General features: G+C 35.6%; 1 long non-coding RNA gene across 1 annotated transcript; it reads right to left on the bottom strand.

Annotated features, from left to right (window-relative positions):
* Positions 1-7,111: 7,111 nt before the first annotated feature.
* LOC125596629 lies at positions 7,112-9,186 on the bottom strand. Its single transcript, XR_007331164.1, has 4 exons — positions 8,637-9,186; positions 8,195-8,353; positions 7,630-7,800; positions 7,112-7,550 (listed from the first exon to the last, which is right to left on the bottom strand). It is a non-coding gene; the product is annotated as an uncharacterized LOC125596629 (long non-coding RNA).
* Positions 9,187-14,385: the final 5,199 nt, after the last annotated feature.

Below are 14,385 nucleotides of genomic sequence, written 5' to 3'. Positions count from 1 at the left end.
GTCAGAATCAGTGTAACTGACAAGCAATGACTTCTTACCTCAAATGTAATCTTCAAATTAGAAGTCCCTCTGAGATATCTCAAAATCCACTTCACAGCATTCCAATGTTCTCTTCCCGGATTGGAGAGAAACCTGCTGACAACTCCAACGGCGTAGGCTAAATCCGGTCTTGTACAGACCATGGCATACATCAAACTACCCACTGCAGAAGCATACGGAACCTTCGCCATATCTTCCTTCTCCGCATATGTCTTCGGACTTTGTTGACTGCTCAGTCTTAAGTGTGGAGCAAGAGGAGTACTCAACACTTTAGACTTGTCCATGTGAAACCGCTTAAGTACTTTTTCAATGTACTTCTCCTGAGATAAGTGAATCAGCTTCTCACCTCTATCCCGAATAATTCTCATACCAAGAATCTGTTTCGCTGGACCCATATCTTTCATGGCAAAGGACTCACTGAGCTGCTCTTTCAACTCCTTAATTCTGTCCATGTTCCTGCCCACAATCAACATATCATCGACATACAGCAACAAGATGATAAAATCATCCTCACCGAACACCTTCACAAATACACAATGGTCTGAATCAGTCTCTGCATAACCATGCTCCCCCATAACAGACTTGAACTTCATGTACCACTGCCTTGGTGCTTGCTTCAATCCATAAAGGCTTTTCTTCAAGCGGCAAACCAAATTTTCTTTGCCCTTTTGCACATAGCCTTCCGGTTGTTCCATGTAGATCTCTTCCTCCAAATTACCATGAAGGAAAGCAGTCTTCACGTCCATTTGCTCAACCTCTAGATCAAGGCTCGCTGCCAATCCAAGTACAACCCGAATGGATGACATCTTCACAACAGGAGAAAAGATTTCATCATAATCAATTCCCTTCTTTTGGCTGTAGCCTTTCACAACCAATCTAGCCTTGTGTCGAGGTGGCAAATTATCATCCTCATGCTTAATTCTGTACACCCACTTATTAAGCAGAGCCTTCTTGCCCTTAGGCAATTCCACCAACTCAAAAGTATGGTTCTCCTCAAAAGAATCCATCTCCTCATCCATGGCTCCAAACCACTTATCCTTGTGTTCATCCTCCAAAGCTTCATCATAGCTTTCAGGCTCTCCCCCATCAGTAAGTAATACATACTCACTAGGATCATACCTTGTCGACGGTTTAAGACCTCTCTCGGATCTTCTAACAATAGTAGGTTGGTTCTCAGCAGCTGGTGTCTCACCATGATCGTCACCATGATCACCACTACCATCTTCATGTGCGGGAGCATCTGCACTGGGTGCATTATCCTGAACCTCAACCTCAACCTCACCGTGAACCGATGTAGAAGGAGTAGCCTCTGTATCGATCAAACCCTCAAAAATCTGAGTTGGCTTTTTGGACTTGTCAATGTCCTTAATCGTTTGATCTTCCATAAACACAACATCTCTGCTCCTTACGAGCTTCCTCTCAACGGGATCATAAAATCTGTACCCGAACTCATCATGACCATAACCGATGAACACACACTGCCGCGACTTCATCTCAAGCTTCGATCTATCAACCTTGGGAATATGAACAAATGCCTTACACCCAAAGACCCTCAAGTGACTGTAAGAAACATCCTTACCAGTCCAAACCCTCTCTGGAACATCACCATCCAATGGAGCACTTGGTGACAAATTCAGCACATGAACCACCGTGTTCAAAGCTTCTGCCCAGAAAGTCATCGATAAGCCTGACTGTGAGATCAAACATCTCATCCTCTCGACAATCGTCCGATTCATCCTTTCAGCCAACCCATTCAACTGTGGAGTATGAGGTGGCGTGAACTGATGCCTTATTCCATGCTCTTTGCAATAAGCATCAAATGGTCCAAGATACTCTCCACCATTATCACTGCGGATACACTTCAGCTTCTTCCCCGTTTGTCTCTCAACCAATGCCACAAAGTGCTTGAAATATCCCAGCACCTGATCCTTCGTCCTCATAGGAAATACCCACGACTTCCTTGAATGATCATCAATAAAAGTCACATAATATGATGCGCCACCAAGAGATCTTGTCTTCATTGGACCACACACATCTGAGTGTACCAAATCCAGTACCTCGGGTTTCCTAGAAGGTGCGGAAGACTTGAAAGATACCCTGTGTTGTTTTCCCGCAAAGCAATGCGAACACTTCTGTAGGTGCAAACCAGAGATTCCTGGAATCACCTCATTCTTAGACAACACAGCCATTCTCTTCTCACTCATGTGACCGAGTCTCTTATGCCATAACTCCATGGCATTATCATTCTCCACCGCATTAACAATATCTTTGGAGACCTTAGCCTGCATCCAATAGAAAGATGAAGACTTCTCACCTCGAGCCACAATCAAAGAACCGCGAGAGAGCTTCCATTTACCACCACCGTGCAAACTGAAATAACCCTCATCATCAAGTCTTCCCGTCGATATCAGATTCATCCTAATATCAGGAACATGCTTAACATCCTTAAGCACCAGCCTAGTACCAAGACTAGTCTCCAAGCAAACATCACCAATGCCAGCAACCTGAGCCATCGCATCATTCCCCATCTTCACAGAACCATAATTACCCGTAGTATAGGTAGAAAACAAATCCCGCTGTGATGTAGCATGAGTAGTAGCTCCACTGTCAATCACCCAACTGGTGTCCTGGCATGCGACATTAATGGCATCACCCTCAAGAAGAATGAGAAACTGATCTTCGGTGAGAGTCACCCGATCCACCTTTTCTTCTTGATTTCCTTGCTGCTTGTTTTTCAACTTCCAGCAATCCTTCTTCATGTGCCCTTTCTTATGACAGAAGTAGCACTCCATATTAGCAAATCTATTAGACTTGCTCCTGCTCCTGTTCTTGTCTCTCTTGGGATCTCTACTTGTACTTCTCCCCCTTGACTCAGTAACAAAGACATCTGAACGCGAACTGCTAGCATTCGACTGCCTTCTTGCTTCCTCATTAAGAACACTGTTCTTCACTGAATCCATCGAAATAACACCTTCCGACGCGGAGTTACAAAGAGACATCCTGAAAACCTCCCAAGAGTCCGGTAAAGTACCGAGAAGCCACAGACCGTGAATCTCATCATCAAACTTGATGCCCATATCAGACAACTTGTTGAGCAATCCCTGAAACGCATTCAAGTGATCTGTCATCGGAGTCCCCTCCTGATACCTCAGCTCAATCAACTTCTTGATCATGTACATCTTGTTGTTTCCGGTCTTCCTAGCATATAACTGCTCCAGCTTCTTCCACAAAGAACGAGCATCCGTCTCAGTCTCAATATGATGCAACACATTATCATCTACCCACTGCCTTATCAACCCACACACTTGGCGATGCTGCAGCTTCCACTCTTCATCCGTCTTCTTCTCAGGTTTCTGCTCCTCGAAGACTGGAACATGGAATTCTTTAACAAAGAGCAAATCCTCCATCTTGCCCTTCCATAGATGATAGTTAGCACCATTCAAGCTTATCATCCTGCTCATATTTTCCATCTTTCACACAAGCAAATAACAACCCAAAGTTATCAAAACCAAAGCTCTAAAACCAGAAGCTCTGATACCACTCTGTTGGGGAAAGTCACACGGCGCAGCGGAAATACTAATGGTCGTGTTCCCCTGACCTTGTGCGAACCTGTGAGGAAAATACTTCGACGATGGCAAGATATCAAAGTTGCGATAACTAAATGAGACACACAATTTTTACGTGGAAAACCTCCTCGATGTGAGAAGAAAAACCACGGGACCGTAGTCCACTCAAAATCCACTATATAAATGGTATGAGTACAACCACGTCCTCCCTGTTCAACAGCCTGAACAGAACACAGAATCTAGCTACAAAAAGCTATCTCCAACACAAACAACAACAACAAGAGAGCAACACAAAGCTTCAAAACCGGCAGCAACCAAACGACCTCAGCTCACAAAGATTCCGGCTTCCAGAAACTAATCCAACCGTACAAATCCAAGATAAACAAGTCGACAATACCTCTGCCAAATTTCAGCTCAATAAGAGAAGATCTCACCGTTGGATTTACCAAACACCCAAGACTGCTCTGCTGAAGAACTATGGCGACCAGCTTCAAGAAAACCCAGACAACAGAAGATCCAACCGTTGAAATCCAAATCCCTTCGGTGAACCTCTAACCCACTGACTGAAGAAGCTTCCCACAAAATATCCGCCCGATAAGGATCCGTTTGACCCTGATCCAAATCCAGTCTTGAAATCACCTTAGAGTTTTCTCCTTCTCTCTCTTTTTCTCCTTTCTCTCTTTTGTCTCTCTCTCTAAACTCTATTATTGTGAGTCTACAGTGCAAAGGGTCATGAGAATTATTATTATGTCTGCCCACTTGGTTCTCTCCATCTAGGAGGGACCCAACATTTATTAGAAAAAAAAAACAGATTTTTGAACAAACCTCGTCGATGTGGCAAGCCCCCAAATCAGATCAGATGCCCCTCTCTCTCTTTCTTCTATCGTTATTTTCAGCATTGAGGATCAGAACATTAGGGTTTTCGGAAAATTTACGTGAAAAATAAATGCTTATTGGGCCCAACGCTCCCGGCCCATCAAAAAGTTGAATTTGTTACAGCCTAGGTGAAATAGTGACGTATTTTGGACTCGTACAGATATTGCGACGTATATTTTGGACTTCGTACTTCAAACCGGCAGTCAGTTACGCAAGGTAAATAGTGTTATGATACCAACAGTGCCTGAGTATATTAGTTAAACTAGTGGTATTCCGGCGCTACGCGCCGGGTTCGTATGTTTTGTTCTTACGTGAATTTACAATTCATTTATGGTCTTAGTAAAAGAAGTATGTTCACAGAAATGAAAATGAAAATACGTCGAAAGAAAATGATCTTATGCTTATCGCGGGATATGCTTTTCGTGTCATATATATAATTATATTATTGTATATATTCATTATGTGTATTTCATATTAGCATTTTCAAGAGAAGTGTATAACAACGTTTATGGTTTTTAAGAATGTTAGGGTGTAGAAGGATTGTGTATACGAAAACTAATTATGTTTGATTTCGTTGTTTGTGTTTATATTAATAGGTTGCTACATATAACATATTATATAGGTTAGATGCGGTTTACGTGTATTCTAGTTGTATGTTTTTAAGCCATGATTGACTGGCTAGTTGTTGTTTGTTATATTTTGGACTCTCAAAGCTGAGTATGTGGTTGGCATGATTATCGTTTGTATGATGAAATTGAGTTTAGATGATTGCATTTAGTAACAGTTTATCTGTATGCTGAATATGTTATTGAAAAGATGAGTTAAATAACGGAAGTGTAACGTAAAATAAGTAGGTGTTATTAAAAAAGAAATGTATTTTTAGACGATCACTGTTTGAAATACGTATTTTAATTTTTGTTGTCATTTACTTTTTTGTTTGTTTATAATCTTATTTTTTAGCATTCCAATCAAATTGATTTGTTCATAGAATCATAGAGTTCATAATTAACAAATTGATGTTGCATTTCTTATAAAAAGTAATGGAAACTCAAACACCGTCTGTAATGGGATCAACAAAGCAAAACTATTAAAAATTGAAACCATTGGAATAGAAAATTGAGAAGAACGGAAATGGATCCATAAATGGAGGCTGTTCTTATAAAGGGTTAACTGTCTCCAAGAATTTATCTATTTGCTTGTAATATAAACAATCACTGCATCTACTTTCAAGATCATTGAACTTGCAACTTCTTGGTGGCATTATAAAGATCCTATTAATTCCCTTTGTCTTGTTCTTCATAATAGGGACATCGCGTAAGGAACGTTTGATTTTCTATCATATAGATATCCTTATATTGTTTCATTTGTAATTATCGCAATTCATTAGTATTGTGTTTATTTGATTACCAGAAACACAACCTCATATGTGATTGATTATTTCCTATATATTCAAGTAAAAATAGAGTAGTGTGTATTTTTGCTTAAACCATTTTCATTTGACTTATCTAAAATACGTTTATACTTTTATCTTCATGTAAATTTTATCGTGTTTGTTTCTGAAGATGTTAGTATTATCAGAGTTTTGATTTAACACGTTGTTTTCTTTATTCATTCAGTAAGGAAGCTGGATGTGTTTTTAGTATTTGATAGGATGTAATAGCCTTAAAATTGTGCTTGGTATCACACATTTCTTTTGCAATTGTTCTACAGTTTTTATGCACTTAGCACAAGTTTATTGTTTGATTTTTTTCTTGCTTATTTTTCCTACTATGTTTTAACTCTTGGTTTTGATTATATACAAATTCTTGATTGCGGTCTTCCAAGAGTTTGTTTTTAATTTCCATTATCTTAAATGTTGCCACCATAAGAAACAGAAAATTCCAAAAGATCCACTACTTTCCTTTTAAACTCTGGCCCCGTTTGGTTAGATTTAACGTGGAAAGCATTATCATAAATAATATTTGATTTTATGAGTTTTTCCTATGTATTATTGGAAGTTATATATTTTAGGTTATATTGTGAATTTTTATTATATTATTTAGTTCGAATAATTTTAATTTTTTTATCCTTTACATGTTGGGAATTTTTATTTTTTTAAGTGTTTCTTTTTATTTTAAATTTTGTTTATCCATCATTTTTTCTTATTAATTTCTATAAACTTCAGTTTGGTGACTAAAAATAGAAAAAAAAAGTTATGTAAGATTCACTATTTTTCATTTTTGCTGTCTTTGGTTTGATAAACGTTAAAAACAATATCATAAATGGATTTCCCTTTTAAATCTTTTTGATTTTCTCTATGTATGCTTGAAATTTATATATGAAAATGATATGATGTATTTTCACAATTATTAATCGTTGACAAATTTTAAAAATTCAAGCTATATTGTGCACTTTCACTATATGTTTTATCGTTTCATTTGTATATTTTCTATTTTTTTTCATTTTCCAGAATTTCTAATTAGATTTCTGTTCTGCTTATATATTAGTCATTAGTTGTGTTTTTTTTAATTTCTTGTTAATTTATGTATACTTTTGGGGAACAAACTATTGTTTTTTTCTAATGTAGGAAGCACCTTTTAATCTCGTGTTCAAAAAAAAACTTTACATCTCTTACTCTTATTTTTTTTTTCAGAATTCTATATATTTTTGAATTATATTTACGTATTTACTATATTATTATATGTTCAAAGAAAGTTTGTTGAAAAGAACTTGGTTCAATTGAAAATAATTAGAAATATTTCATCAATTATTAAATGTGTCGTTAATAGATTTGATCTATATACTAAAAAGATGAAAATGTAGATTATTTTTCAATTTTTAAAGTTATTATGAAGTATGAAATCTCTAGATAGCTGGTGACAGAAACAAAATCTCTAGATAGCTTCTTATAATGGAGTGGTGGTAACATGAAAAAGAGAGAGTTGGAGAAAAATTTATGTTCATTGATATCGGTAGCATTATTGTTGTCAAATGTATGGCATCTCCGTGATCTCCACACAATCCAGATGAAACCACTGCAATAGTTTTAGATGCTGCGACGATTGAAGGAAAAGGCTCTGCAGCTTTGACCTGAAAATTGATGAACAAAACTATATGAGACAAACAACGAACTATCTATGTAGATCTACGGTTCAAGTTGGTTACTCACAGAGACCATAAGCTTCTCCACAAGTGTCTGAGATAAGGACATTTGGTAGAGACGGTAAACTCAAGGCAGCCATTGAAGAACAACATCCTGGAAGAAGATCAAAATCAAGCAAAGGACCACTGTGGAGTAACTCTAATGGAGAAATGTGCCAATCTCCCACATTTTCAGTATCTAAATTATACATAAATAGTATATATAAACCTGTGAGCGTGTGAGTTTGGTTTGGTGCAGGTGGGCAGAGTGATATACCCATTTAGATATATATTAGTATATAAAAATAGAATTTAACTAATCATATTATTAAAGTCTTGTTATAAATAGAACTGGAATTTTATTGTATCGCAGGAATTTAAATAAGGACAAAATTTTATATCCGTGGAATTTTTAATACTGATAGAAAGATTATTATTAGAGAGAAGAGTGAATGATGATCTTACAAATGATCGAAATCGATCATATATATAGAAAAGAAATTTACTGTGCAAATAGTGCAGCGAACCCCACATCCTTTATATTTTCAACATATTCGGCGCTGTCTCTACATGACTTTCATAACAAGTCTGACCTTTTCAAGATCTAAACGATTGCATTTTCAGCACTTTATCAATTGGCCCTTTGGTTGTGTCTTTCCCTTTTCCATCACTTTTCTCTTCTAACTGAGTGTGTCTTGTTGAGATGCACTGACAATCTGGTTCATCTCAGGTGTCCAGTCCAAAGAATAAACCTGTGAATCCACACATGTTAACGTTAAAATGTTGGGATCTTTACCAAATCCTTCAAAAATGAAAACTATTCAAATCTTAAAGAACGTTCAGACTTAAACTCCAGACTTAAACTCCTCCACGAATGAAGCTTTAAGATTGGCTACACTAAACACTTAATCACAAGCTACAAAACTCCATAAAGATGCATACTTGGATGAATAAAAAGGTATACCTTGCAGTGGAGGAATAAAAAGATATATTTGTAGAATATATGTAACGAATGAGATGAAACTTCTCACTCACCTTTCTGGCAATAGTTTGAAACCAACAACCGTCACTCGGTGGCAATTGTTCACATCTTGTAGTCCGTCTGCAAAATCAGCTGTGTAGTGGGAGACAGCCATCGACATTGCGTCCCGAACAGCTCCCAGATCTGTGTCTGAACTCTGAAGGTGTCTCCAACTTCTATGCTGCCATTAACGTCCACGGCTTGGCCTCCGTGTCAGACCTCATCACTCAAAACTGCATCTACAAAGATCTCGTCCTCTCATCACTCTAGAATATAGATAAACATATAATGTATATATTAAAACAGGTTTACAAAATATTTGAACCGGTTTGTAATTTTTAATTGGTTTATACCATTAAACAAAATTAAAAAAAAAATACAACACTAAAACTAATCAAGAGGCCGCCATCTTCTTGTTGAACTCTCCACCGCTGGCAAACTTGAGCGTCAAGCCTCCTCCTCCGCCTTTTCATCCCGCCTCTTCTGCTGTCTGTTCGTCCAGCCTCCTCCACCTCATGAAGCTTCTTCTCTGTCCTCCTCCATCAAGCTTTTCTGCCTCCTCCAACTTTCTTTACCAAGACAAAAACAAATCGAAATCAAAACTCACAGAGAGAGAGAGAGAGAGAGATCCGGCACGGGAGAGAGAGAGAGAGAGAGAGAGAGAGAGAGAGAGAGAGAGAGAGAGAGAGAGAGATCCAGTGGTGGCTCTCGCCTTCTCTACCGCTCAGTGGAGTTAAGTTGCAGAGTTATTGAAATCGGAGGCGTTAGGGATACTCAACAGGCTCGAATCTCTGCGTCTCGCGGTCGATGATGAGAAGGTAGAAGACAAAGACAAAGACGAGACGTGAAAACCCTGGGCACGATCAGTTCAAGGTGGGCCGCGACAAAACAAATAAAAAAACAACACATTAGCCGGAGCCCAAACCGAATAAGGGAAAAAAAAAACAAAAAAACGTAACCAATTAAGCGCCGACACGTGGCGACATATGCCCACCCCTAAAAAAGGACGTGGCTGCAGGAGGTGAGAGAAAATCCCCCCTTTATTATTATAGATAACATTGTAACAACTTTATAGAAGCTTTTATTTTTTGAACAACAACAACTTTATAGAAGCTAGAACATAATTTTTGGTTCTTATTATTCAACAAATGCTTTATTTCTGACTATTTATGAGGATAAATATTTAACTATATAAAGTTTTATTGGAAATAGGTTAAAAATGTAAATAATAAAGCTCCCACCAATACTAAAACAAGAATATAAAGCACTAAATGTTCATAATATAGATATGTATTTTGGATTATTAAAAAGTCTATTATATTTGCATTGTGGTTTTGTGTTAATCTATAGATGTAGGGTCCTAAATTCTTACAATCGAATACACATATATCAATTCAATCGAGCACAAATGATCACTAGTAGGACTCGCTCCTTAAATCTACCTCAGGATAGATGTAGAGTAGGCTTGGACATTTTATCGGATCCCATTCGGGTAAAGCAAATTAACCTATTAAATATTTTTGTTCAAGACTCGCAGGTAGTCCGGATCTTACTTGAGACCTGATCTGGTACTCAAAATTTCAAAAAAAAATATTGCATATACTAGGTATCTTTGGGGATTTCGGCTTAATTTTAGTATTACTGATATTTTTTAAGTTTTTTGCTCGGGTATTTGGTTATAGTTTTGGGTTCGAGTAAAATTTTAGATTTTTCAGAAATATAATTCGGGTATTTAGGTAAAATTTTGGGTACTTTTCAGGTATTCGGGTTAGATTTTGGGTCAAAATTTTGGATATTTTCTAAGTATTTAAATATGTCAAATATTTTCTGGTTTTCCAATATTTTTTTGGGGAATTCGCCAAAATTAACCCACAACTTGATTTTAACCCTAAACCTATACCAAAACTTGAATCAAATGCAAAACTAACTTAAAAGGCTTGTGAAATTACAGCCCAATCCTTTGTGATCAAACAAAAAAATAGAAGCTTTTTTTTACGAATATAGCCTCAGTAAGTCATCTGAGTCGTCTGAGATGTTGGAAGTCGTGTGGACGACTTCAAAGTAAGTCTTCTGGTGTAGCTGATCTTAAAAATAATTTATAAATTTTTTAAAAAATATTTTGATAAGCGAAAAATTAAAATCATGTAATTATAAACAGTTTTAAGTGATATAAATTAAAATATAACAAAATTGAATTGTTTTCAACTTAGATGAGTGTAAGTAGTGAATCATGGTATTCTTTGGTCTAGGGTTTGGCAACATATGTTGTAGTATTGTATGTATTCTTAGGGTTAGATTTTGGAAACCTTGAATATTTTTTGAAAAACTAAATTTTTACCTATACGTGTTTATTTTTGTGTATATTAAACTCTTTTGAAGTTTAATTTGATTTTATGAAGTGTTTAGTTAGTTAATTAAGTTTAGGTGTTATGTTTAGGTTCTAGACGACTTCCAGTGAAAAAATTAAAACAGACGACTTACATGTAAATCGTCTAAATATTTCCGCCTAAATTTTTTTTAAAAATTATTTTTCCACTTAAATAATTTAAACGAGTCTGGGAAGTCTTCTATTTTAGTTTCCCGCTAAAAATATTTTAATTTTCCGCTAAAAATATTAAAGTCTTCTGGACGACTTACAAGTAAGTCGTCTGAATCAAAAATATTTAACATCATTGGATTTTTTTGTCTCCTTTATAAAGAAAAAATTACACTTTCTCTCTCCTCCTCTCAAATGGCTGCAACAAAAAAGTAATGTTCATCATTCTAAAATTCTTCAACCTCTCTCTAACCTCTTTGACTTGAAAACACCAAACTGTATATGAATTTTTCAGTTTTGTCTCATGTCTTTTTTACTAATCTATCTTTTTTTGCAGGTTTTTAATCAGATGGTACTCATCTTCCACTCATTTAAAGGTAGATCTATTAATTTTAGATATGTATTTTTGTGTGTTCTATAAAGGTAGATTTATCTAATCTTCCACTCATTTTCTCTATTTTTAAGCCATTTGAACGTTTTTGGATATGCAGGTTTTTCAGATCTGGATTTGATATGCAGGTTTTTCAGATCTGGAAGACTTCTGGGACGATTTACCTGTTAGTTGTCTAAAATATAATGCACTAGACGACTTCCAGGAAGTCTTCCAGACGACTTCCATTTCAGTCGTCTGGACTTCCTGGAAGTCGTCTGGACTTCATGGAAGTCTTCTGACGAAGTCTCCCTTTCATAATAGATCTGAGTGTTTTGGTAGGTTTTATGTCTGATTTTTTTTTTCATTTGTTAACTTCTTGTTGTATAAAGTTCTTATTTTTTTCTCAAACTAAAACTCTCCAAACCCACTCTAATCTCTTTGACTTGAAAACACCAAACTTTATATGAATTTTTCAGTTTTGTCTCATGTCTTTCTTATTAATCTATCTTTTTTGCAGGTTTTTAATCATATGGTACTCATCTTCCACTCATTTAAAGGTAGATCTATTAATTATAGATATGTATTTTTGTGTGTTTTATGAAGGTAGATTTATCTAATTTTCCACTCATTTTTTCAGTTTTTAAGCTATTTGAACGTTTTTGGATATGCAGGTTTTTCAGATCTGGATTTGATATACAAGTTTTTCAGATCTGGAAGACTTCTGGGATGACTTACCTGTTAGTCGTCTAAAATATAATGCACTAGACGACTTCCATTTCAGTCGTCTGGACTTCCTGGAAGTCTTCTGACGAAGTCTCCCTTTCATAATAGATCTGAGCGTTTTGGTAAGTTTTTATGTCTGATTTTTCTTCATTTGGTAACTTATTGTTGTATAAAGTTCTTACTTTTTTCCCAAATTAAAACTCTACAAACCCACTCTAATCTCTTTGACTTGAAAACACCAAACTTTATATGAATTTTTCAGTCTTGTCTCATGTCTTTCTTACTAATCTATCTTTTTTGCAAGTTTTTAATCAGATGGTACTCATCTTCCACTCATTTAAAAATAGATCTTTTAATTTTAGATATGTATTTTTGTGTGTTCAATAAAGGTATATTTATCTAATATTCCACTCATTTTCTCTGTTTTTAAGCCGTTTGAACGTTTTTGGATATGCAGGTTTTTCAGATCTGGATTTGATATGCAGATATTTCAGATCTGGAAGACTTCTGGGATGACTTACCTGTTAGTCGTCTAAAATATAATGCACTAGACGACTTCCAGGAAGTCTTCCAGACGACTTTCATTTCAGTCGTCTGGACTTCCTGGAAGTCTTATGACCAAGTCTTCTTCAATATCAAGTGGAGGCCAAGCTTGTCTTTGTAGAGGAATGATCTATAATAGTTTTGTTTGTGGTCTGATTTGTGATTTGCATGTCTACTCTTTTAGTTGTGAATTTTTTTGTAAATCAGTAATAATGTTTCCCAAGATGTAATACATGTGCTAATAATGCGTTTACACATTTACAAATCAATGAAATAATAGACTTCAATAGCTTTTTTCTTATCTTTGGATCTCTCATACGCAATAATAAACTCCAGTGGCCTTTTTTCTCATCTTAATAAACAAGAATGTTGGTAGCTTCATATTGATACTACATTTTAAGAAGCATTTTAACCCTTCTTCCAACTCATAACAATAATCATCATTAGTGTGTATAACAATAATACTTAAGAGATGGAAACAAACAATAGTAACTAATCAAAGCATATCATATTTTTTATAAGTTTGTGTTGAAAAACTTAGTCAAATTTAGTAAAACTAAGGGAGAAAACATATTTTGAAAATATGAGTTTTAAATATCTTGAAGTTACTTATCACTCTTAAAAATACAAGTTATTCAAAAACTAGCGTAGAAGACTTAATAACTAGCGTAGAAGACTTCCACGGAAGTCTTCTCGGATCAGTTAGAAACTTTAATTAACGTGAATGTTGGTAACCTCATAAATATCACCAATTATGTTAGAAATTTCATTCAGTAGCCCAAATATTCATTAATAAACATGAATTAACAAGAAAATGTTAAAAAGTCTTTATAGTTTTAGAGAAAATGCAAGTTTATTAAACATTGACGTAGACGACATCCACGGAGGTCGTCAAGTAGACTTCCAGAGAAGTCGTCCATTTAGGTCATTTTTGCAATTAAAATTTTACAAAAACTTTGTTGTAATGAGTAAGTTAACTCTACAGACTCTGTGTTCATGTCCAGGTTATAATCTTCTTGAGCCATTGCAACAAGATCAACATGTGTCGAACCTTCACTCAAAAATAACATTCTCGCTCCTTTGAAATGATCAACCACAAAATTCCAACATCCATATTTCAATAACCATTCTCCATACACTGCATGTAACTGACGCATCATCTGAAAAAGTCAAAATAAAACACATTAGCAAACATAGAACAAAGAAAACGAAAGTTTATTAAAGATCGACGCGGACGACTTCAATCAATGTCTTCCAGACGACTAAAATATAAGTCGTCGGGTCAACGCAGATGTTATTTTTGCAATTAACAATGAAATCTGTTATCTAAGACGACTGAAAAATAAGTCTTCTACTTTTGTTTGGTTAAAAAAAACTCCAAAAAGCTAGACGGCTTAAATTTCAGTCGTCATAGGTTAGTATTGCATTTGACTGAATTATTTCAGAAGTTTGACTTACATTTCAGTCGTCTCGTGAAAAATTGAAATATCAATAACTTATTAAAACTCGACGACTTACAATTAAGTCGTCATAGGTTAGTTTTGCAATTGAAAAATAAAACTTCAATATATAATTATATATAGACGAC

Source organism: Brassica napus, unplaced genomic scaffold, assembly GCF_020379485.1.
Source record: "Brassica napus cultivar Da-Ae unplaced genomic scaffold, Da-Ae ScsIHWf_1251;HRSCAF=1786, whole genome shotgun sequence".
NCBI classification, from domain to species: domain Eukaryota; kingdom Viridiplantae; phylum Streptophyta; class Magnoliopsida; order Brassicales; family Brassicaceae; genus Brassica; species Brassica napus.
The sequence above is the reverse complement of the archived record's forward strand: the minus strand, read 5'-3'. Positions and strand labels throughout refer to the sequence as shown.